The sequence below is a fragment of the Petaurus breviceps genome, unplaced genomic scaffold (genome assembly GCF_028583685.1).
Source record: "Petaurus breviceps papuanus isolate PSGF00001 unplaced genomic scaffold, PetGlider_PUasm1.0 178, whole genome shotgun sequence".
In the NCBI taxonomy this organism is placed as follows: Eukaryota; Metazoa; Chordata; class Mammalia; order Diprotodontia; family Petauridae; genus Petaurus; species Petaurus breviceps.
This window is the reverse complement of record NW_027185777.1, coordinates 13,236,635-13,262,172: the sequence shown is the minus strand read 5'-3', so window position 1 is coordinate 13,262,172 and position 25,538 is coordinate 13,236,635. Positions and strand designations below refer to the sequence as shown.

Here is a 25,538-nt window from a genome sequence, read left to right as displayed (position 1 = left end):
AGGGCTGGTGCTCTATTCACTGCACTACCTAGCTGCCCCAAGAAGTGATTCATCATCATCATCATCATCATCATTGTCATCATCATCATCACCACCACCACCACCACCACCACCACCTCCATCACTATCATCATTTGTTGTTATATTACTTCCTAGTCTGGTCCACCATTTCAATAGTATTATTTTTGACTTTCTAAAATTACTCACTCCCTTGATCATGTCATAAACTTCACAGACCCTCCTTACCCCCACCTCCAAATTGAGAAAGATCTCCCAAATCCCATTTCCAGGCCTTCCCTACCTTCTCTTTTTTCAAGTTGAACTTTGGAACTTTAGAGCATTGCTGTAGAGAATTATAAGAATGAGATGCGTTGGTTCATAAGTTTACTCTGTTTTTTCTTGACTGAGTTGACTTCAGCAATGACTTGTTGCTATTGTTATTGTTGTTCATTTGTGTCTGACCCTTCATGACCTCTTTATGGAGTTTTCTTGGCAAAGATACTGGAGTGGTTTGCCATTTCCTTCTCCAGTGGTTTAAAGCAAACAGAGGTTAAATGACTTGTCCAGGGTCACATAGCTATTAAGTGTCTGAGGTCTAATCTTAACTCAAGTCTTCCTGTGTCCGGGTCCAGTTCTCTATCCACTGCGACATCTTGTTGTCTTCACTTTTATTAATCTCTTGTTGATTCCCTATGATTGAACTTTCCAAGATTGTTTCAAATGTTTTCTACATCCCTCAGGACTCCAATCCTTGACCCTATCCTTCTCACTCTTAACAGATGCCCTCTATTTCTCCTGACCAGGGCAGACTGATTTCTGATCTCTACTCTTCCTCACCTTTCAGAATTTCTTCGTGTTTTCCACTATCCTTTCTTTCCTCCCTCCAAGATAACTTTTCTATTCTTCCTGTGTTCTTGATTCCCATACTCTCCTCTCTCTTCCATCCAACAACCATTTATTAAGTACCTATTATATACTACTTATACTACATACAACACACTGTGCTGGACTGGGGGGAGTACAAAATTTTGTAAGGCAGCTTTTGCCCTCATGGAATGTATAATCTAGTGTGGAACATAAGACATGCATGCAAATAAGTGTAACCTAAATCAGAGTATGACAGGTGCTGGTAGAAAGCTAGTACACTGTAATGGTTAGGAACCAACCATGTAGTAAATGAAAAACTAGGTTCAAATCCCTCCTGTACAATCTGGGCAAGTCATTTAACCTCTGAGTTGCACTGGTAGAAAGGAATTTATCAACTTAGAGTTCCTTATTCCAAAGAAATCACAGATCTGGTAAATTCATACCCCCCAGAACTACTGAACCTCTAAATGTAAGAAACTCACCTAATGACCAACAAATTGACTTGAATGAGGATATGAATCATGTTAGTATCAACATTCTCACTATAAATGAAACCAGAAAATATAAGGAAGTTTCAGTTAAATGGAAAAGATGGCTCAAAAATTCTCCTTGGAGGGGCAAATAAAGAAGTTAGCTTTGTCAGATGTCCAAAGGCAATAAGAATTATTTCTTAGGACATTTAGACATTACTCATTGCAATACTGAAGAGAAACATTAACAAAAAGACCACCATGAAGATAACTGTAATTCACATGTCAACATCTGTTCCAGAGGATGAGAAGGTAGAGGAATTCAATGGAGAACTCAATAAGACCCTTCAAATTAAAGCAATATGTACTTTAAGAGGGAACTTCCTCACTCGGAGCTCCCTATACTAATGAAATCACAGATCTGAAAAAAAAATACTCTAATACTCAATGACTCCACTGGAAAACAGGGCATAGGAAAAGAATTTTTGGTGGTCCAAAGCAAATAGTGTTTCCAGACTAGGCAGTAAGTCAATAGTAATGATAATGACAATGATAATATTAGTTCCCAAACATAGCATTTGGTAGCATAAAAAGCACTTTTCTCAAATAATCCAGAAATGTAGACATTGCAAATATCATTATCTCCACTTCACAGAGTAGAAAACTGAAGCTGAATTTAAATAATTTGGCCAAGATCTTGTAGCTAATAGCAAAGCTAAGACTCAAATTCAGGTCTTTTTCTATATGCCTCAATACTTGAACACCCCCTCCCCCCACCCAAATTATGGCTCAGGATCAAGAATTAAAAGAAACCAAAGCCTTGTAGACTATATGGAAACCTTATGCTTAATACCTGATGAATATTTTCTTCAAGGTGAGAGTTGGCAAGCACTGGAAACAGTAAGCATGAATAACATTAAAACTGAAATTGTCTTAAAATATACGAAGCTTTTGGTTGCTATCATGGGAGTCATTTTTAATTTAAGGATCTGCAAATGGTCAGATTATTGACTCATTAGAGCAAAGGTAATGTCACCAAGCTTAGAAGAAAAAAATAAGAATGAGAAGATACTGTAATCATAGGTCAGCTTTAATCTCACCTTTTAGATGAGCTATTCATGATAAGAATGGGAGTTGATAAAAAAAGCAGATATGCATATATATACATATATATTTATATGGAGAAAAAAACAGAACAGAGACAGAGAAAGGGAGAAGGGGTTTGGAGGGGCAAGGAGGAGTTCCTGTTCTGAAAGTGTCACAGGTGCTTGCGTTTTTTTTTTTTTTATATTTTTAAGCAATCGGGGTTAAGTAACTTGATCAAGGTTACACTTCAGGTTATTCCTGGGTGTGGTGCTGAGTGTCTGAGCCCGGGATTTGATCTCCAGGTCGTCCCAACACTGGAGCCGGTACTCTTACTCGCTGAGCCACCTGGCCGCCCCTAAGCAATTGGGGTTAAGTAACTTGCTCAAGGTTACACGGCCAGGTATTTCTGGGTGGGTGCTAAGTGTCTGAGCCCGGGATTCGATCTCCAGGTCTTCTCAACACTGGAGCCGGTGCTCTTACTTGCTGTGCTACCTGGCCGCCCCAGGTGCTTGCGTTTTGAACAATTGATCCTCAGGATATATATGAAAAAAATGAATATAGATAACTATGGAAAATCACTATTTATATTACATTACATATAGTACATATTTAAATTGTATACAAATGTATATAATATAAACATAACATATAAATAAATATATAATATAAATATTTACATATTTATATTACTACTGAAAGAGATAATCAAGATATTAATACCTACCAATTCATATACTTACTGTTACATATTTAAAATTTTTTTATGAGAATAAAGCATACATTCATGTATGAAGGACTTCATTTATCAAGATACTCAAAGGCAATGGGTAAGCATTTGCAAATGATATTCTAAAGCAGACCACATTTTACAGTCATATAATTGACTAAAAGGTACAGAGAATATTAGATATCACTGTGCTTATTGCTGAATATAGGAAAAGTATTTGATTTGGTAGAGCAAAATCCAGTCTTAAATAGTCTCTTTCAATAATTCATTTCTTATACACATATTAAGATCATACAATATCCCTTGAGAGATGTGACAATGCAGATAATTTTTCTTGGGTATTCTCTCATTATTAATCCCAAGTGAGGCGAAAGGCAGTAAGATTTTTATGCTCACTAATGGCGTTTGCAACTGTCTTGAAGAATGCCCAATGGAGAGTCCAAAAAGAAGAGAGATTTCTTATAGATAATGAAATCCTTCAGATGTATGATTTGCAGATGACATGTTGATTACTTCAAGCATAATAAGTATTACATAGCCTAAGTGATATTCATAATCATTCAAAAGCATTTGATCTAATCATATATATGGGACAAACCAAGAGGATAAAGAATACCTATCATCCAGGTTGTGATAGCAGCCCAGAGAACGTCACTATATATATATACACAGTTTATATAGTATCACTATACATATACACAGTCATTATATATATATATATGTGTGTATATATATATATATATATATATATATATATACAGTCACTATATATAGACAGTAAATTGAGCCCAGAACTGAAGAGGAAGAGAAAAGTGGATTAGATTGCATTTGGGAACTTGCCCAGTGCTTTTAATGACACCGAGCAATTCCCTGAAACAAAATCCCATCTTTCTGATACAAATATTTTTTTCTGTGATTCTATGTGTCTACAAATCATGGAATGTTACAGTCTCCAAAGAATCAAAATTACAAGTCCCCCAAAGGACAACCAAGAGATACGTGCTGGGTACTCATTGCTTCGACACATCACTAATGGAAGAACTGTCTGCTAAAAATGGTGGAAAACAAAAGACTCATGATGGAAAAGGCTATCCACATCCAGAGAAAGAGTTATGGATTCTGAATGCAGATTGAAGCAAACTACTTGTTTTCTTTTTTTTTCTTTTTTGTTTGTTTTGTTTCTTCTCTCTCATGGTTCATTCCATTGGTTATAATTCTTTACAACTTGACTGTTGTGAAAATGTTTAATGTGAAGGTATATATATATGTAGAACCTATATCACTATTTATATTACATTACATATAGTACATATTTAAATTGTATACAAATGTATATAATATAAACATAACATATAAATATATAATATACATATTTACATTACTACTGAGGCAATCAAGATATTAATACCTACCAACTCATATACTTACTGTTGCATATTTAAAATTTTTTTATGAGAATAAAGCATACATTCATGCATGAAGGACTTCATTTATCAAGATACTCAAAGGCAATGGGTAAGCATTTGCAAATGATATTCTAAAGCAGACCACATTTTACAGTCATATAATTGACTGAAAGGTACAGAGAATATTAGATATCACTGTGCTTATTGCTGAATATAGAAAAAGTATTTGATTTGGTAGATTTTGGTCTTCGGAGGGGAGGGGGAAGGGAGGAAGAGAAAATTTGGAAATCAAAAACTTGTGGAACTGAATGCTGTAAACTAAAAATAAATAAATTTAAAAGGAAAAAATGGTGGAAAAGCTATCAAACAGATATATGACCAAGAAATGAGATGGCCAGTCATAAAATAAGAGGAAGAAATAATAATCAAACAGTCTACATATGCTGCAATGGTACTCACATAATGTCAAGATACCTAGAGAGAGGCTCATTGCATGTTGGGTGGACCCTCTATAAAGAATCTATGAGAGGAAATAGACAAAAGTTGATCAGGATGAAAAGAAATGTGGTTTTCACAGTTAGAAGAAGTATCTAACCTAGATACAAATCCACTGAAGTAGTCAAGTATTTATCAATCAATCACCAAATATTTATTAAGTACCTACTATATGCTAGGAATATACAGATGTTGTGGTTACAAGTATAAAACATGAAACAATACTTACTCAAAATGAATTTGCCATCCAATGGGAGAAGAAAATAAGTACATAAGTACATGAAATATACTCAGTATAAATGTAAAATTAGTACATACAAATACACACAGAATAGTTAAATAGAAGATAATATGGGAGTGAGGCATAGTATGGGCAGCTAGGTACTACAGTGGATAGAGCAAGGTCTGGAGCCAGGAAGACTCATCTTCCTGAGTTCAAATCTGACCTCAGACACATATTAGCTGTGTGATCCTGGGCAAGTCACTTAACTCTGTTTGCCACAGTTTCTTCATCTGTAAAAGGAATTGGAGAAGGAAATACCATGTTTCCCCGATAATAAGACACTGTCTTATTAATTTTTTTGGACAGAAAAACACCAGAGGGCTTATTTTCAGGGGAGGGCTTATTTTAATGAACATTGACAGCAATTTTAATAAACAGGTAAATGTGAACAAAAAAATGTACCTTTATTCAATAAGCAAATCACTGGGGAAGAACAGGATGACGTGCTCACTGCTGCAGCTCTGATTGGATGCAGCTTGGAGCGCAGCGTGCATTTCACGGGGGGAAGGGGGTGGGCGGACGGGGACGGTGCTTACAGAGGGTACCGTAATGTAGCGTGTAGCGCAGGGGATCACCTTCACTACAGTAGCAATCTCAATAGGGCTTATTTTCGGGGGAGGGCTTATTTTAGAGGAATCTTACACAGCAAGGGGAGGGCTTATTTTCGGGATAGGTCTTATTATCGGGGAAACACGGTAGCAAACCACTCCAGTATCTTTGCCAAGAAAATGGGGTCATGAAGAGTCAGACATGACTCAACAACAACAATAACAACACTGAGAGAAGACATTGGAAGTGGGGGGGGGCACTATCATAAGTGCATAGAAAGAAATATTTCTTCAAATTTTCCCTTTCTTCCCCTCTATTAAGTCCTGTTCTTCTGTTTGTCCATATGCTCAGGTGTCTCCATTTCAAAACTATCCTCAACTTTGCTATTCCTTTGAATCATTCTCCAGGATTTCCTTTTTTATAAATTTTTATATTCACTTCATCATCTTCTGCTCAAACACTTGGTTTTATCAAAGATAAATGATTACAGGGGCGGCTAGGTGGTGCAGTGAACAGAGTATCAGCCCTTGAGTTAGGAGGACCTGAGTTCCAGTCTGACCTCAGACACTTAACATTTACTTACTAGCTGTATGACCTTGGGCAAGTCACTCAACCCCAATTGCCCTACCTTCCCAGTTCCAAAAAAGCAAAAAAAAAAAAAAAAAAGAAAAAGATAAATTATTATCAAATTCAATGACCTTTTTAAAGTCTTCATTTCCTTAGTTTTTCTGAAGCATCTAAGAATTTTACATTGTTGACCTTTCCCTCCTTTTTAATACTTTTGTCTTTTCTCTCTTCAGTGTTTTTCTTTCCACCCCTCCAGAGATTGGGGACTAAACAAGGAAGGAATCTGCATCCCTTCCTTGGTGGGGTTTGTTTCAGGATATGTGTGAGAAGGGTTAAGAACCTATCATCAACATAAGAACAGAAATAAAAAATGTCAATAGATATAGCCAGAGATGTGTAATATCTTGATGGGAAAGAGTGATTTGTACATTAGATGTAGCCAAGAGTCCTGATCCCTCCACCTGGATGTCTTATTATTACCTCATGTTCCACATATCTAAAACTGGAGTCATTTGTTAAAAGAAAAAGTATTCACATATTTCTTTTCATATCACCTTTATTTCCAAATATATCCCTTCCTCTTCCTTACCCTGGGAGTCATCTCTTGGGGGAAAAAAAGAAAAAGAAATTATTAAAGGAAGAGAGAAAAAGAGAATGAAAAAAGCAAATCAGCAAAGGCAACCAACATACCCACCATATTTGACAGTATATGCAATCTTCCATACCCATACAGCCTCCTCCCCAATCTTTTTTTAATATAATATATTTATTTTTAGTTTTCAACCTTCCCTTCCATAAGATTCTGAGTTTTAAATTTTCTCCCCCTTCCTGTCCTCCCCCTTCCCAGATGAAATCTGATATAGGATCTACTCATATATTCTATTAAACATATTTTCACATTAGTTATGATATAAAGAAAAATTAGGACTAATGGGTCTCCTCCCCAATCTTTACAAAACAGAGAAGGGGTAAATTTTCTCCTCTAACTCTTCTTTGGCGGCCAAGTTTGGTCATTTTACAGTGTTCAGATGGAATTTTTTGCTCCCCCCCCCCCCTGCCATGGTCTGCTTATTTAATGCTACATCATTTCATATCCATCTTCTCATACTTGTCTGAAAACTGTTATGATCTTATTTTCCCTAGCTAGCTCCTTTTCCTGACTTCCCTATTTTAGTTAGTGCCACCACCATCCTCCCAATCATCTTCAGTAGGCTCAGATCTTGATGTTTTAGTGGGGTAGATAGAACATTATCCCACATTCATTACTTTATGCTGTAATACTTGACTTTTTTCAGGCTTGTACATTATAAGGAATTCAATGGTGAGTAAACCAAGATTCCCTTATGATGCACTGAAACAAAATTTGTCAGCAAAAACTTTTTTGAAAAGGACACTTAAACATATGAAATCAAAAGACTTGTTTTGAATTCTGGCTTAGCTACTTTACAACCTTCCTCCATTCATTTACCTTCTCTGCGAACCTTTATAAGGCCCTTTCTAGCTCTAAATCCTATCATCTTTGACTCTTTCTCCTTTAACTCCTCCATTCAATCAGTAGCTAAATTCTCTTGGTGCTTCTTTCAAAATATCTCTTACATCTAACCTATCCTTTCCATTTCTATTCTCTTGAGGCCTCACACTTATACAAAAATTCAAGGCCTCCACTTTCCAACCCATCCTGTACACAAAAGTTCACTTTTTTTTTTTTTTTGGCAAAAGGTATATCCTTTGTCAAATAACACGTCCCTAATTTGGTTAGAAAATTAGGATCACCTTACCTACATCTTGGTTATTGGTGTTTCCTTATGAAAATGGTGACTTAGTTTTGCTTCCTGGTGTGACACACTAGGCTTGTGAGATTTAAACAGGCTTATAAAATGCAAATGTGTTTGATTTAATTAACAGATAGGATGGATCTATAATTAATGTATAAAACTTCATTTCTTCCTCTTATGTACTACCTTTCTCCTCAGCTTTGCCTCCTGGAATGCCTTGTGCCCTATAAGGTACCTGAAGTGCCACCTTTTTTAGTATGCTTCTCATGGTTCCCATAGATGTTAGTGCTTCACCCCTGGTGCAAATCGTGTATTTATTTTGTATATATCCTGCACTTATTTACTTACCTGGGAATATGTTGTGTCCTCCCCTTATCCCCCAGCAGAATGTAAGCCCTTTGAGGGTAGGATACGCATATCTATATTGTAGCACCTAGCAGAATCCCCAACACACTTAATAAATGTTTGTTGACTTATCATATTCTAATTTGTATCATACTTATTTATTGATATACATACTTTCTCTTATTAGATTGTAAATTCCAAGAAGACAAAAATCTTATATATCTTTATAACGCTGCTATCTAGCACATTGTTCTATACATTGTTTGTTGAACTGAATGACTGCATTAGCTTGTTTGGTTAACTTGTAAACAAAGATATTTCACAAATTTCCTAATTATTCTTTTTGGAAACATTTCAGTAATAATAATAACAACTAGCATTTATAGAAGCTTTAAATTTTACCAATGGCGTTCTTTGCAGGGGTTTGTAACCTGGAGTCTGTAAGCCTTTTTTCCCCTCAATATTTTGATAACTGTAATTCAGTATAATTGGTTTTCGTTGTAATCCTACATATTTTGTTTTATGCATTTAAAGACATTATTCTGATGGGTCCATAGCCTCCAAGAGACTGCCCAAAAGGGGACCGTGATAATATTTTTAAGAATCCTAGCCTTGGAGGAAACTGAAATGTCACCCTCTAAAACTGAAGCTAATAACATTCAACATAAAATGGATGACATTAGCCAGTTTCATAATTAACTCTTAATTAATTAGGAACAGGTAGGTGGCAAAGTGGATAGAGTGCTTAGGTCTGAAGTTAGGAACACCTGAGTTGAAATCTGGCCTCAGATACTTACTAGCTGTGTGACCCTGGGCAAGTCAACCTCTGTTTCCCTTAGTTTCCTCAAGTGTAAAATAGGGACAATTGGAGAAGGAAAGTGACAAACTACTCCGGTATCTTTCCCAAGAAAACCCCACAGGGGTCACAAAAAGTCAGATACTACTGAACAATAAAATAAAAAAGATGTTCTATAAAAATGCTGATGAGATCAGGGTGTCTCCTGACAGCAATTCTGTAGATCCTCCTTCTCCCAAACTTAATCTAGAAGATGAGGGTGTTCCCCCAGAATCTCTTCTGGAAGGCATGACTGGAATGCAGCTGATGTAAAGAAATCTGCAACCTACTTAATTGTATTGTAACATGGCCAAGGTAATGTTTGTCCTAACCCAAGGGTGGTAATCTGAATGGAATCTTGGGAAGAAAGAGCCAAAGAATAAGAATTTTTCAATATGTCTTTAGTCCTTTTCAGGGAAGATGATGCTTTGGTTCTAAATGACCTCTGTATAATCACTTTTTTTTTAGACAAATTCTTAAAGCAGACAAGCACAATTTCTAGAATTTCCTTTGCTTGATTGAAATTTCCCTTAAGAACATACAACTCCCTCTGTTCTAGTTTGATAATCACCAAGCAACTTTTTAAAGTTTATTTTATTTTTTTGTAATTATATAGACCTGGAAGATAAATCTTATGCATGTGGCCCATTTGTGTCAGATGCATTTCAAATTAGAAATAGCAATTAGTCTTGTGAGTTTGATTAGCATAAATCAATCTACAAGGGCCTTATTATCACTAATAAAATCAAGAAAGAGACCCTGGACTTAGAGTATAATTACTCCATGGTCTGAGAAGCCAGCTAGCTAGACATCTGACCTCTCTCTAATACTGTCATGGGTTGTAGGATTAAGAATTAAAAGAGACCTCAGAAATCATCTAGGACAGAAGTTCTTTTTTTTTTTCCAGTTTTAAATTTTTTAATTAATTATTTTTAATATAATTAAGCACTTACTTTGTGCCAGATACTATGCTAAAGTGCTGCTTCCCTCACACAACTAAAAAGAAGAGAAAAACAAAATTCTACATAACAAACATACATAGTCAAAGAAAACAAATTCCCATATTGTCTGTGTCTAAAGATGTATGCCTCTCTGTTCAGAGGTAGGAAGCCTTCTTCAGTCTTCTGTAATCAGGGTTGATGACTATATTGATCAGAGTTCTTGATTCTTTAAAAGTTGTGCATTTTTATGTCATTATAGGCAACAGAATAGATTGTTTTCCTGGTTCTATTCACTTTACTCTGCATTAATTCATCCAAGTCTTCCCAGGTTTCTCAGAAATTGTCTCATCCTCCCTCCCTCCCTCCCTCTCTCCCTCCCTCCCTCCCTTGCTGATAGATCGGAAGACCGCCCCCCCCCCCCCCCCCCTCCCCCCCCCCCTCTCTCTCTTTCTTTCTTTCTGGAAGGCAATGTAATTGGGATTAAGTGACCTGCCCAAGTTCACATGGCTAGTAAGTGTTAAGTGTCTGAGGCTACATTTGAACTCAGGTCCTCCTGACTCCAGGGTCTCTGCTCTATTCACCATGCCACCTAGCTGCCCCACCCGCTCCTTTCTTATAGCACAGTAGTATTTCATTACATTCATATAGCACAACTTGTTCAGCCATTCCACAATTGATGGCATCCCCTCAATTTCTAATTCTTTGCCACCAAAACAGAGCTGCCATAAATATTTTTGTATTTATGGGTCCTTTCCCCTTTTTTTTTATGATCTCTTTGGGATACAGCCCTAGAAGTGGTATTGCTGTATCAAAGGGTATGCACAGTTTGATAGCCCTTTGGGCATAGTTCCAAATTGCTCAATGGAGCAATTTTTAACCTTTGACTTCCCAGACTAGTTTTTCATCTTGCCCCTGGACCTTCTCATGCTGAAGCAGCTTTCACTCTCTGGATTACTTTTTCATCTTTTTTCTTTTGCCTTCCCTTTTTAGTTCTCTTATGTGTTGCCTTTCTTCCATTAGAATGTAAGCTCCATGAGACCAGGGACTGTCTCTCTTTTTCCTTATATTTGTGTTCTCAGCACTTTAGCATAGTATCTGGCACAAAGTAAGTGCTTAATAAATGCTTTATCCATCCATCTAACCATCCATTATCTTTTGGGGAGTGTAGCTCCAACTTGCTTTCCAGAATGGCTGCACCAATTCGCAAATTTACTAACAGAGAATAAATATGTTTGCTTTCCTGAAGTCTTTCCAACATTTATAATTTTTCTTATTTGCTGGCTTTGGCCAATCTGACAGACACAAGGTGGAAGCTGAGGGTTGCTTTAATTTGCATTTCTTTACTTGTGATTTGGAGCATTAACATTCCTCCCCCCCCCCCCTTTGAGAACTATATTCTTTGACTATCAACTGGGGAATAGTTCATATTCTCATAAGATTGATCTGTTCCTTATATCTTGGAAATGAGCCCTTTATTAGAGAAACTTGCAACAAAGATTTCCCCTCTCCCCCCGCCCCTCCAGTTATCTGTTTCCCTTCTAATCTTAACTGCATTGGACTTGTTTGTGAAAAACCTTTTAAAAATATTATGTCAGCAAAACTATCCAATTTATCTTCTGTGATCCTCTGTATTCCCATTTGGTTATGAACTCTTTAGAACAGGGGTTTTAACCATTTTTTTGTGTGTAATGTCCTAGTGAAGCCTATGGATCTCTTTGAAATATGCTTTTAAGGATTACAAAGGAAGACAATTATATTGAAATGCAATTATTAAAATATATTTTAAAAAAAGTTCATGGACCCCAGGTTAAGAGCCTCTAGTCTGAGCCATTTTTGAATTGACAAGAAACACTAGCTACCATATCTGCCACATATATTATTAGAGATCATATGTCCCCTGTCTATAGCTCCTGTCAATGAAAGAACAGGAGCCAACTCTTTGTAGTAAATCAGCAAAAGATTTGATTCCACTGGGCGAACCTCAGTAGACACCCTAGAAGTAGCTGGGTTGACCTTAAGGGCTCCCAATTCAATTGTTCATATTATCCAACACTATAAAATGAAATTCAAAGACCCCAATTAACAACATCCCACTTTCTCCCTCCCCATCAGGAAGAATTTGCTCAAACTCCCTAATCACTCAGAAGCGCAAAGCAAAAGAATAAATAGAAAAGGCTTGGCGGAAGAAAAGGTGATTGGAGACCGTAAACTAAATGCAAGCCTCTCACTTTCATCTCTGGAGCTCGGAAGCACTTTGTGTGTGTGTGGGGGGGGGGGGGGGGGGGGGGGGAGGAGCGCTCGGGGAAGGAGGAATGAAAAGACAATTAATGAAAACAATTCCAGCCCTCTGCTCTCTCCAAAGGGTCTAAGGAGACAAAATCTTACCCTCAGGGAACTTGAGGGCAACTCCTGAGATATTACATTTACATAGATAAGAAGGTGTGAACAGTTTGGAAGCCAGAGAATGAGCGGGAGAAGGATATGGCAGATTATTCTGGTCTCTTTGCCAAGAAAACTACTACCTCCTAGGGGGATTCTCAAAAGGTAAAGAGGGAGTACCCGCTTATTGCTGTTCAGTCATGTCCAACTCTCGGTGACCTTAACTGTGCCCTCACTTCTACAAGTCAATCTTTTATTGAATTGACTGTTGCAAATTTTTTTTCTTCTCTTCTCAAGTCACTTATGACACTTCAAGCCAGCCTATGGTCCTCAGCATCATGCTCCACTAAAAACATTAAGGCCATCTGTCCTGAGTTCTTTCCCCCTAAATTCCACATTTCAAATAATTTCACTACCACCCCCTCTATCCTTGTCCTCCTTTGCTCCAGTTTGAGAGGATGAAGTAGCTCCTTCTCTTTTCCAAAGAACAGCAATCTCTCTACTTACAGGCATTTGATAGTGTACTGGCCTCGGAGTAAAGGAAGACTTGAGTTTCAAATCCAACCTCAGACATTTACTAGCTGTGTGACCCTGATCAAGTCATGTAACCTCTGTCTGCCTCACTTTATGCCAATGGAAAATGGGATCATAAATGGAGATCACCTTCCACCCAGGGTTGTTATGAGTATCAAGTGAGAAAATATTTGGAAAGCACTTAGCACACAGTAGTCACTTAATAAATTCTCGTTTCCTTCCTCATGCTATTACTCCTATCTTCTCTATAGCAACTCCTTCAATTATCTCCTTCTCTCCCAAATTTCCAAACTTCCTATGTTGACTGGCTCCTTCTCTGATACCTTCAAACATAGACGGATGTCCCCTATCCTTAAAACAAGACACACTATAACCTCACTTGACCCTACAGTCCCCTCAATCTATCTTCTTGTATCTTTCATCACGTTCACAGCAAAACTCTTACAAAAAAGATTTCTACATGAGTTGCTTTCTACTTTCACTCTATTTCTTAACCCTTTGCAGTCTGACTTTGGTCCTCCGTACTCCACTGAGACTAGTCTCTCTACAAGAAAACCAGTAGTTTCTGCTCTTTATTGCTAGATCCAATGGCCATTTTCTCAATTCTCATCCTTCTTGACCTGAAGCATTTGATATTGTTGACCATGCCCTCAATCTGGATTCTTTTTCCTCCTTATGCAAAGCACCCTAAGCTGGAGAGAGAATGTTGAATGAGAACATTTCCTCTTTTAGTTCGGTTTCTTTTTGCTGGGTGACCATAAGCAAGTCAATGAACATTTCTGAGTTTCAGTTTCTTCATCTATATATCAATATAACTATAACTATAAATCCATCAATAAAAATCAGTCGGTCAATATAAATATAAATAAATCTAATATAACAAAGGGCTGTAAGACCCAAATGTGAAAATGTAATTTTCAAGGGTAGCTAGGTGGCATAATAGATAAAACACTGGTCTGGGAACTGGTTTCAAATCCAGCCTCCAACACTTACTAGCTGTGTGACCCTGGGCGAGTCACTTCACTCTGCCTCAGTTCCATCATCTGTAAAATGAGCGGGAGAAGGATATGGCAGATTATTCTGGTCTCTTTGCCAAGAAAACTTCAAATCGGGTGAGGAAGAACAGTAACTACAGAACAACAAAGACTTATAGCACTATATAAGGTGAAGTATTATGATGATAGTGAGATGCAAATGAAGCAGCTAGCATAGCCCAGAGCAGAAATATTTAAGTTGAAGACCCACATCTATGGTAGCGGCAGTGTGACCCTGGCTTAATCATTTCACTTTTCAGTGCTCCAGGCTCCTTAAAAGGCTTCAGCTTGCAAAGAAGGTGTGCTCAGACCTACATAGCTAGCAGTTTCTTCATCTTGGAGTTTCCCACATCAAAGAAATCACTATCCCTATTCATAATCGATGCAAAAGTTTTTGAAAAAATCAAAGCGGCATTATACAAGGTATTTACAAAATACTTCAACTTGTAAGGTAACAGGTTCCAGGGAAGGCTCTTACCAACTCTGTTGTGATATTTACATTTCAAACTCAAGCTAGTTTTATTTAAAAACCATGCATTTTTGCCCACTTTACAAAAGCTAATCACGATATGTGCTAATTTGTATTTCTCTTCAGAAAGTATAATTAACGTTTCCTTGTTAATTGGAAAAGAGAAATTGTTAATCACTTCCCTAAGGTTTTGCACCCCAGTACAATAAATTAAATTGTTTTCTAATAATTGTGATTTGTTAAATTACAATTTATGCCCATAGAACTCTGGAGCTCATGATAGTCTTTATATATATATATATATAATATATAATATATTATACAATAAATATATTATTATATATGTTATATTATATAATAATTATATTATAATATATGATATTGATATATTATATATTATTATATATAATAAATATATAAAAATATATTTAAACGTAACTGAAGTCTCTTTTGCCTGTAAATAAAGACCCAAGAAAGCACCTTAATTCCCTTTCTTTTTTGGGGGTGGGGGTACGGATAAGGTGGTAATTATTATAATAAACTGTTACAAAGTTAGGTCTTTTAACAAGAACCTAGCAGCACAGGATTCCAAGGAGCCTGGCTTTTATTTCAATTTGTGAAATTTGTGGCCTTTCTCCACAATGTTGTTTTTCTCCCATTCGTGATTCAACTTCCTTTTCTGCTTTTCTATTCCTTCAGCCGATTGTTTCAGTCTGTCTCATTTCTGCACCAGTGTGTGCACATCAAGATGCTGCATTTGCTTTGTGGACCCACGGTCCTGTTAAGCACTTTTTCCTCCTCCTTCTCCCTCCTCTTTTCCTTCTCCCTCTCCTCCTCCTCCTCCTCCTCCCTCTTTTCTTTCTCCTCTTCCCCTCCCCCGCCAGCGCCCCCCAAGCCAGGAGCGTGAACACATTGCCACGCAGGAGATGTGTACTCCCTCCAGGGGGTGTGGCTTCGGAGTCAGGATGTGTCGGGCTCTGGGGAGCAGCTGCGTCACGTCACGCCCAGTGCCCGCCTGTCTGCCTGCCAGCCTGCTCTCATTCTTACATAGGTACTCACCCTGAGTAGAAGTCAGGGCTCCTCCCCTCCCCCACCTCCCACCTCCCACCTCCCTCCCTCTCATTATGCACATGTATAAACAGTCTCGGGGTTACCCCAGCCTGCCCTCTTCCAAAGTCCGAGGCTCGCTTGGACCTTGCTGGTGGTCCAGATGAGCTCCCGGGGTTCTGTTCTGCTAAGTTGAATGCCTCCTACCCCTGTCTCCCTCTCTCTTTCCCTCTTTCGCCCCCTCCTCCTGGCCCCTCTATTTCCCCCTGGCCTCTGCCAAGAGGCTCTTACCTCCGACACTTCCTCTTTCTCGTTGTGATTACGTCCGCCTTCTGCTCTTGCTGCTGTTGGAGAATGTGAATGTGAAAAGAAGCATTTTTTTTTTAAATTCCGAAGGACCATGGTAGCCTATGGGGGATGGGGGTGAGGATATAACACAAGGAAAAGTTGGGGGAAGGGCGAGCCGGAGGATCTTCCTTGCAGAAGCAGAGCTGCTTCAGCACTTTAGCAGCAGAGCAGTGGAGAGGGAGCTGGGTGTGGAGCCCTGTTTCCAAGTCTCAGCTCTCCCCGGGTTGTCCCCTTTGGAATCTTGGGCAGAATCCAGTCCAGCTGGCCCTGTGGCATGTAAGGAGGATAGCGCGGATTTATATAGCATTTCAAGTTTTACAAAGTACCCCCTTTTATATTTCATATCAGTTACGCCTTACAACAACCGTAGGAGGTAGGTGCTATTGTCATTTTTGCACAGGAAACCTAGACCCAGAGTCTAGAGCGCTGTCCACTGCATCACCGAGTTTTTTGGGCTTGGCTAGAACCTGGAATTCTAATTCTACCCTATACTCTAGCTGTATGATCTGGAGTAAGTCACTCAGCCCTGCTTTCTCATCTGTCAAATGGGCATAATAATAGCAAAAACCTTATAGGGCTGTTATGGGGATTTCGTCAGAAAATGTTTGTAAAGTATTTTGGAAATCTTAAAGCTCTGTATAAATGCTAAATACTACCTATTATTAAGTGTCCATTGAATTGATTCACCTCCCTGCATCTCAGTTTCCTCATCTGTAAAATGAAGAGTCTGAATTGGTTGGTTACTAAAGTTTCTAGTAGCTCAGAAATCTACTTTGTATTTCTTTTGCACACTCCCATATGTGGATATGTTATCTTCATCTTCCCTTCCCTCCCCTCCCCGAATTAGAATGTGAAGCCCTTGAGGGCAGGGACTGTTTTACTTGAGTGCTTGGCACATAGCAGGCATTTAATAAATGCTTGTTGACTGATTAAAATTCTCAGATTCCTTTCATTGAGGCCCTTTCACTTGTAGGGACTGGAGGCATCATCTATTTGATTGAGGCTTCTCAGTACCAGGGTTTGAAGTCCATTTTGGAAAATGTATCAGGAAGCTCCCCTGGAAGGGATTTTAAGTTGAAATGTGTGCTTCCTTCCTTATTTGTTGTCCTTTTTTGACCTCTGCGTTTACATTTTTTAGATTGGGAAGATTTTCAGAAGTCAAAGATTTGATTACCTTTTTACTTTTTATAGATACTTCCCTTTCTGTGTATACAGAGGACCATGGATTCTTATTATAAGAGAAGATTGGAGTAATTATATTGTTCTCCTCTGTCAGGCAACAGTGAATCGGCAAGAGTTTATTAAAGGCTTACTAAAACCTTAATAAAGACATACCTGTTATTAAAGTGCCTTACTTTACATAGTCAGACACTATAGTAAATAAAGCCTAGGGATACAAAGTAAAACAATACTACTAGTCCCTGCCCTCAAAAACTTCACATTCTTTAAAAAAATTATATATTAAAACAATTTTTAAACATATAAAAAATTTGAGTTCCATATTCTCTTCCTTCCTTTCTTCCCCCAACCTCTTGAGAAGGCAAGCAATTTGATGTAGATTATACATGTTCAGTCTTGCAAAACATATTTCCATGTTAGCCACGCTGGGAAAGAAAACACAGACCAAAAGAAAAAAAACAAAACAAAAAGCAAGAGGCATTCAGACTCTATCAGTTCTTTCTCTGGATGTGGATAGTATTTTTCATCATAAGTCATTTGAAATTGTCACTGATCATTGTATTGATGAGAATAGCTAAGTCATTCACAGTTGATCATCGTACAATGTTGCTGTTACTGCATACAATGTTATTGTACAGTGCTATCCTGGTTCTGCTAACTTCACTTTGCATTAGACCATATAAGTCTTTTCAGGTTTTTCTGAAACCATACTGCTCTCATTTCTTATAGCACAATAATATTCTATTACATTCATATACCACAGTTTATTCAGCCATTCCCCAATTGATGGGCATTCCTTTAATTTCCAATTTTTTGTCACCACTAAAAGCTGCTATAAATGCTTTTGTACATATAGGTTTTTTTAAAAAAATATCTTTAGGATACAGATCTAGTGGTGTTGATGAGTCAAAGGGTATGTCCTTTGGGCATAGTAAGGACCTTCCATTCTAATGATGGAGATGATTTGTATGTAAATAGCTTGCTATATACAAGACATATACCAAGTAGATGGAAAATAATCTCAAAGGGGAAGGTGTTAATACTTGTGGGGGGGACAAGGAAAGGCCAACTGCTGAAGGTAGTATCTAGGCTGAATCTAGAGAGAGGTCAAGTATATTAGGAGGTAGATGTGAGGAAGGACAGCATTTCACTCAAGGGAATTCCAAAGTGGGGAGACAGGAGATGGAGTATAGTGTTTGATGAACTGCAAGACAGAGATGAGACCTACCATTTATGTCTGGGAATTATCTCCAAAGATATGGTAATTGAATCCCTGGGAACTGATGAGATCATCAAAGGAGATAGTATGAAGTGAAAAGAGAAGGCCCAGGAGACAGTGATACAAAGTGAACATGACATGGGTGAAAATCTAGCAAAAGAGACTAAGAAGTGGTTGACCATATAGGAGGAGAACCAAGAGAGTAATTTGAAAACCTAGAGAGAAGGACATTAGATTTGGTAATTCAGGGATTGTTGATGACTTTGGAGAGAGTAGTTTCAGTTGAATAATGAACTCAGAAGCCAGAATGCATTAGGTTTAGAAGTGTGAGAAGAGGAGACATGTAGTATCCACTGGTGGGTTAGGCGGATACCTACCTGAGCATGCAATGACTTTTCTGGGTGGAATGGGAAGACAGAACAATTCATTCCAATGGCCATGAAGCAAGCACCATGGAGAGCCTGGAGCTTGCTACCGTGTTTCCCCGATAATAAAACACTGTCTTATTAATTTTTTTGGGCAGAAAAACACCAGAGGGCTTATTTTCAGGGGAGGGCTTATTTTAATGAACACGAACAGCAATTTTAATAAACAGGTAAATGTGAACAAAAAAATGTACCTTTATTCAATAATGAATTCAATAAAGAACAGGATGACACGCTCACTGCTGCAGCTCTGATTGGATGCAGCTCGGAGCGCGGCGTGCGTTTCACAGGGGGGGGGGACGGTGCATACAGAGGGTACCGTAATGTAGCGTGTAGCGCAGGGGATCACCTTCACTACAGTAGCAATCTCAATAGGGCTTATTTTCGGGAGAGGGCTTATTTTAGAGGAATCTTACACAGTAAGGGGAGGGCTTATTTTCGGGATAGGTCTTATTATCGGGGAACACGGTACTACACCAAAGATTCCAACATTATGCACTGCATCTCTGGAGTTCTCCAGCTGTCTTCACTTTTGTCTTGCCACTGGGTAATGAAAGAGAGAGTAAATCTGATGGATTTGTACAACTCTGCCTCATTCAGATCCAGTTGATACACAAGTCAAGACATCATTCATTTGTGATGTCTTTGGTCTTCTTCAGAAAGAAGGACGAACTACAACTGAGAATAGGAGGAGCCATATAGGATAATAGCTGTTGGAGCTGTTAAGACCGAAGTAAGGGTTTTTTTTTTTAAAGAATGGGGCACATGTGAGCATGTTTATAGACAATGGGGAAGGAAGCAGTAAATAGGGTGCAATTGAAGACAAAGGAAAGTGGGAAGGATAGAGGAGGCAGTCTGGGAGAAGATGGGATCAAGGGGGTATGTTGAGGGCTTAGCTGACCTAAGCAGGGAAAAGGACCATGTTTTCATCCAAGAAAGAGTGAAAGAGAAGGCTATAGAGGAAGATGTCTTGAGCTACATGTGATAGAGAGAGGAGAAGAGAAGACTCTTTGGGAATGGGCTCCATTTTTATGTGAAGTACATGGCAAGATGCTTATTTGAAAGTAGGAGGAGAGGGAGTGCTACAGAAGTCTTGAAAAGAAATGAGATTTGGAATGGCTTTGGGGTAGAGCGAGATTAGAATGTTTGCCTGGCTTTTTGTGAATGAGGGCCCAGTTGAGAGGAGATAACATACATTTTTAGAGTGTCTTATTAGTACTGTTCGGTGACCTCCAGCTCTGTTTATCAGTATATAAATAGGAGGCCAGGTGCCCTAGTGGAGTGAGTAATCTGGGGCTGTGGTTTGGCAAGGTGTGAATATGAAATTCAGTTCAATAAGCATTTATTAAGCACCTACTAGGTGCTAGCACCAGGCTAATCACTGGGAATATAAACAAAAGGAAATAGTTCCTTTCCTTAGGGAGTTTATATTCCTTTGCATTGGGAGGGAAAGGGAGCAGGAAGAAGAGGAGGAGGAGGAAGAAGAAGAGGATGATTCCTCTGATTTCAGGGGGTTACCTCCACAAGCTTTGATGCTAGAACATTTAAAAGAATAATAATACGTTTTATTTGCATAGAAATGTAGTTTTCAAAGCAGTGCTTAGGAGAAAGGGACATTTAGATGGCTCTGGGCTTGGAGTAAAGAAGACCTGAAATCAAATCCAGCCTCAGACACATATTAGCTGTGTGACCTTGGGCAAGTCACTTAACCTGTTTGCCTCAGTTTCCTCATCTATAAAATGAATACATTTTATAGAATAGTGCCTGGCACGAGGTAAGCACCATATAAATGTTAGTTATCATTTTTTTTATTAACTGGTAATTAATAACAGTTAGCATTTGGATAGTGTTTTTGCAAAGCACTTTACAGAGATCCTCACCTTGGGAGGTCGGTGCCATTATACATATGAAAAAACGGAGGCAGAAAGGTTGTGACTTGCCAATGGTCACATAACAAGTGTCAGCCTGAATTTGAACTCAGGTTTTCCTGCACTACCTAATGCCTCCACTTAAGGGGCCTGGGTTCCTGTCTTGGTCTTGACTGGTTTGTGTGACCTTGGCCTAGTCTTTTCATCTCTTTGGCTTGTGACTTCTCCTGTAAAATGGGATAGTTGAACTAGATGATCTCTTAAGCCCTTTCCAGCTCTGGAATTATCTCAGTCCATTTTAACAACAGCCTTGTGACAGAATAAGGAGAATAGCTAGGTAACCCAGTGGACCTGGAGAGTGGAAGACCTGACTTCATATGCTGCCTTGGACCCTTCCTAGCTGTGGGAGCCTGGACAAGTCACTTAACTGCCGTTTCCTCATCTATAAATTAGGGGTGATAATAGCACCTACCTCCCAGGGTTGTTGTGAAGACAAATGATATAACATGTAAAGCACTCTGTAAACCTTAAAGCACGATCTAAATATTAGCTATTATTATTATTATTCCCCCTTTACGGATAGGGAAACTGAGGTCTGGAGAAGTTATGTCACTTACTCAAGCTCACAAAGAGCTAGGTAAGGGATAGAGACTGGACTCCAATCTAGGTCTTTTGACACCTATTCTAGCCATCTTTCCACTGTATAACCTGAGGAATCTATACAGCCCTTAGCCCAGAGCCTGACACATACATTTATATACATTATACTTAATACATTTTTATTCCTTATTCCTTTATCAGCACTGACCTTTAGCTTGAGAAAATTTAGGTCTTAAAAAAATAAAAGGGAATGCAAAGCATCCCCCCACTCCAATGGCCGGCCTCTGTCTGCCAAAGCAGGAAAATATTTGCACTCTTTTATGTAGAGTCTTGAAATTGCGTGGTGCAGCATTAACCTGTGGCTTTGGGAGGAGCTAGGTACGCTGTCCATCGTGACTGGTTTTGTTTCAATCATTAAATGATCAATAAACATTTATTAAGCCAACCATGTGCCAAACACAGTGCTAAGTTCCTGTCTGTAGTTAAAGTGGGGAAAGAGCAGTGAAGCTGGGTAAAGGGGACAAGCCAAATTCACAGGGTTACGGTGCAGTCCCCAGGGTGTCCCCGTTTGCAGAGAGGCTGAGAGCACGGGAGGAGGCCTCTGCTCAATCACTTATTTGCTTGTTAAGGGGCCAGAACCTTCCTTTCTGATTCTAATTAACCATTTGCAGGGCTGTTTGGAAATGCTAATAGATCTTGGCTTATCTCATCTGATAAGTCCTCTTTGGAATTCATTTTCCAGTCCCAAGGAGAGGGATTTCCAGGTGTCTACCCAGAGTAACAAGCTCAGGGCTGCTTAGCAGGGCTAGGATTTGTGCAGCCCAATTCTCTTTCTGGTGCTCACTTGTTTTTGATTTTTAAACTTATTTTAATTTTAACTAATTACTTGTATAGAGTCTGTACTCTGCAGAATTTTTCCAGTCCAACAAAGATGTTTCTCAAGTGGGAAAAATGCACATCAAGCGAGCTCCTTAAATACATAATGACCAGCTGGAAAAGTATCTTTCTTGAAGTAACAGAGAGCCCCAGCCAGCCATGTTTCCAGCAGAGGCTTGGCAGGCTGACTATCTCCGGGAGTTATTCTTCATTAAGTGACTGACAAGCTGCATGAACCTGAGAAGTCATTTGTCCCTTTTCTGTCTTTGCCAAACCTTCAGATGGAGAGAGGAATGCTGACAGCTGAGTCCTATAATCCTTTTAACTAATTTTATCTTGTTATCTTAAAGGTTGGAGGGAAATGTAGAGTAATGACCCCAGCTCTGTTAGTAGGCAGCCACCAGCACTGGAGAGGGGGCTGTGAGGTTCACCAGGCCCCTTCCTCCCAGTAACCCTGTGGAGGAGGGAGCAGCACAAACCGCTTTCCTGCGGAAAATGCATTTCCACATTGATTCCCTGGGAAAGCAAAGGGAAGGGGAGGCATAGGATGCAACAAATTTATTCAAGGCTGTCTATCTGCTTTTCCATTAGGTTTGCTTATATGGGGCTCATATTCATGACTTGCATTTGAACATTTACAACACAGGCCTTTTTTTTTTTTTTTACAACGGCCTTTCTTTATAGAGAATGGTCTACTCTTTAACAGCAACCTAATGAGTTCGCAAGTCATTGGAAAAAAATGCATGAAGTATAAATCGGATTGCATTATTTAAACATCTTCTGGCTCTGTACTATTGAATGGACTATTTCCAATGCCTGGAGTGCGTTCCCTCTTCATTTCTATGTTGTACAGTCACGAGTTTCCAAGATACAATTTAAGTGCCAAGGCCTTCATGAGGTCCTTCCTAACCGTTCCGTAGTTGTTCTGTTCCCAGGGGTGTGCTAGTAAATTTTTAACAACCAGCTCTCTGAAAAAAAAAAAAAAAAATATATATATATATATATATATATATATATATATAAATGATCTTTACTTGTAATTGGAAAAAATAAAATACCATTTAAAAGGGAAAAAAGTACAAATGACACATTTTAAAATATTAATCTGTTTTATCATTTTCTGCATCACTTTCTGAAGTCTAGATAATCAACAGAACCAAAAATAAGCCTTGATTTGTACTGTGTGCCAATTTTTTACTCTTTTTTGGAGGAGGGAAGACAGGGCAATTGGGGTTAAGTGATTTGCCCAAGGTCACATGGCTAGTTTTTTTGTGTTAAGTGTCTGAGGTCGGATTTGAACTCAGGTCCTCCTGCCTCCAGGACTGGTGCTCTATTCACTGCACCACCTAGCTGCCCCAACCATGTGCCAATTTCTGAGCTGTAAATTGAACAGTTGGTTCTCCTGAGCAGGTTAGAGTTGGCTACAGCAGACTCTTTACTCCTCCCTGGAAATCACTTTGTATTGTGTAGTGGGGGGCTGGTTAGTGAGTTCAGTCCCTATAAACATGCCCAGAGTGCTGCTGGTACAATTTCCTCATGTAGAAGAAATCCTTTTTCTAGGAGAGTCTTGAGAATGTATAATGAAAGTGCCATGGACGGACTTTGCAGCATGTGTAGATGTTCTGTGACTGGTCCTGTTTGACTATGTGGTCAATGGGAGGTTCTTTGATTGGCTGAAGTGGCCTTCGAAAGGACATGAGTCAGCCTTTGCCCCTCTCTATTGGTGGTATCTCTCTCCCTCTCTTCCTCTCTCCTTCTCTCTCTCTCTCTCTCTCTCTCCCCTTTCTTTCCTCTCCTCTCTCTGTTTCTCCTATCTCTGTCTCTGTCTCTCTCTTTCTCTGTGTCTCTCTCTCTTCCTCCTTCCCTCTGTCTGTCTGTCTGTATCTGTGTCTCAGTCTGTTTCTCTCTGTCTCTCTCTTGGTTTGACTTCTTTTCATCAGACATCTTATTGCCTGATGGTGCTCAGTGAGAGAAGGTGGAAAGAGGCTTTGGATCTTCTTCCTTCAGAGTTCTACATATGACCCCAGGGACTATTGGCCTTGGATCTTCTCCTGCCTCTGTGGTTGTTCTTTTGTTTTAGGTGAATGTGATTAATCTTGAGGTCATTACCTTGTAAGTTTCAAAAGATCAAAAGAGGGAGTTGTTCAGGAATCCAGGAGCTTGGACATCCTAGAGTGCAATCCATGCTAGGTTTCTGTAGCTGGGCTAGCATTAGAGTAAGGAACAACCTCCAGCAACATTGGACATGACCTTGATGTGACCAACGTTATGTAGAAATCTTGTTAAAAGTGTGTGTGGACCCTCCCTAGACACCAAGGTGGTATAGGAGGAAGTAAACCCCTGAGGTATGGAAGGGAAAAGTTTATACTTCTGTTTCTGTCATATCTTCCAAGTAAATATCTCTCTGTAAAATCTAATTGATACTAATTGGTTAAATAGCATTGGGAGATAACCAGTTGTGTCCATCATTGAGGGAACATTCTTTGAATGGGGCCTCTAGGCAAAAACAGTAGTAGAATAAGAGACATCACCCCTCTGGGTATCCCTTAAGCTGGAGGAGAAGATGAATCATCTTGACTCTGGGATCCCGATCCCAGAGAATACTCACTACATATATTTTATGAAGCATGTTGAAGTCAATTAAGCATTGGACTTGAGGTCAGGAAGAGCTGGTTTCAAATCCTGATTTGGACTCGTATTAACTGTGTGGCCCTGGACAAGTCACTTAACTTTTCTGTGCCTTAGTCTCTTCATGTGTAAGATGAAAGGATTGGACTCATAGTCTGTAGGGTTTCTTCTAGACCTCAGTCTGTGTGTCTACATATTATATTTACTTATTCATGTGTAACCAGGCTTTTAGCTCATTTTCCATGCTCCAATTCCATTGACTGATGGCATCCTCACAGCAAGGCTATTTATCCATCTTCCCTCAGAGTTCTAGGAGTTCTCCTGACAGGCTTCAGGGTGTTTTTCTAATGTACTGGCTTGAGTCTCCATCCACTAAGCATTCTCCATCGTATTCCTCCTCTTCCCCTCAATCACCCACTGCCAGGTTAATATCATGTCAGTATCACTGGTGTCAGTGATTGGAACTCTTCTATCAATTTAAACTATTTATTTTCAATATCTTTAATAAGAAAGTAGCATTAATTAGCTTTTACAAAAGGGCACATATATATATATATATATATATATATATATATATATATATATA

General features: G+C 38.9%; 1 long non-coding RNA gene across 10 annotated transcripts in view; it reads right to left on the bottom strand.

Moving 5' to 3' along the window:
- The window catches only part of LOC138159931 (uncharacterized), a 39,465-nt gene extending 21,583 nt beyond the window's left edge, over positions 1–17,882 (bottom strand). For 2 of the 10 annotated variants that reach the window (XR_011168014.1, XR_011168013.1), the window contains exon 1: positions 16,101–17,879. This is a non-coding gene — a long non-coding RNA (uncharacterized lncRNA). Of the gene's footprint in view, positions 1–1,349; positions 1,410–5,015; positions 5,077–7,004; positions 7,054–16,100 lie in introns of all 10 variants that reach the window. The other 8 variants (XR_011168015.1, XR_011168016.1, XR_011168011.1 and 5 more) reach the window with 8 other exon arrangements.
- Positions 17,883–25,538: the final 7,656 nt, after the last annotated feature.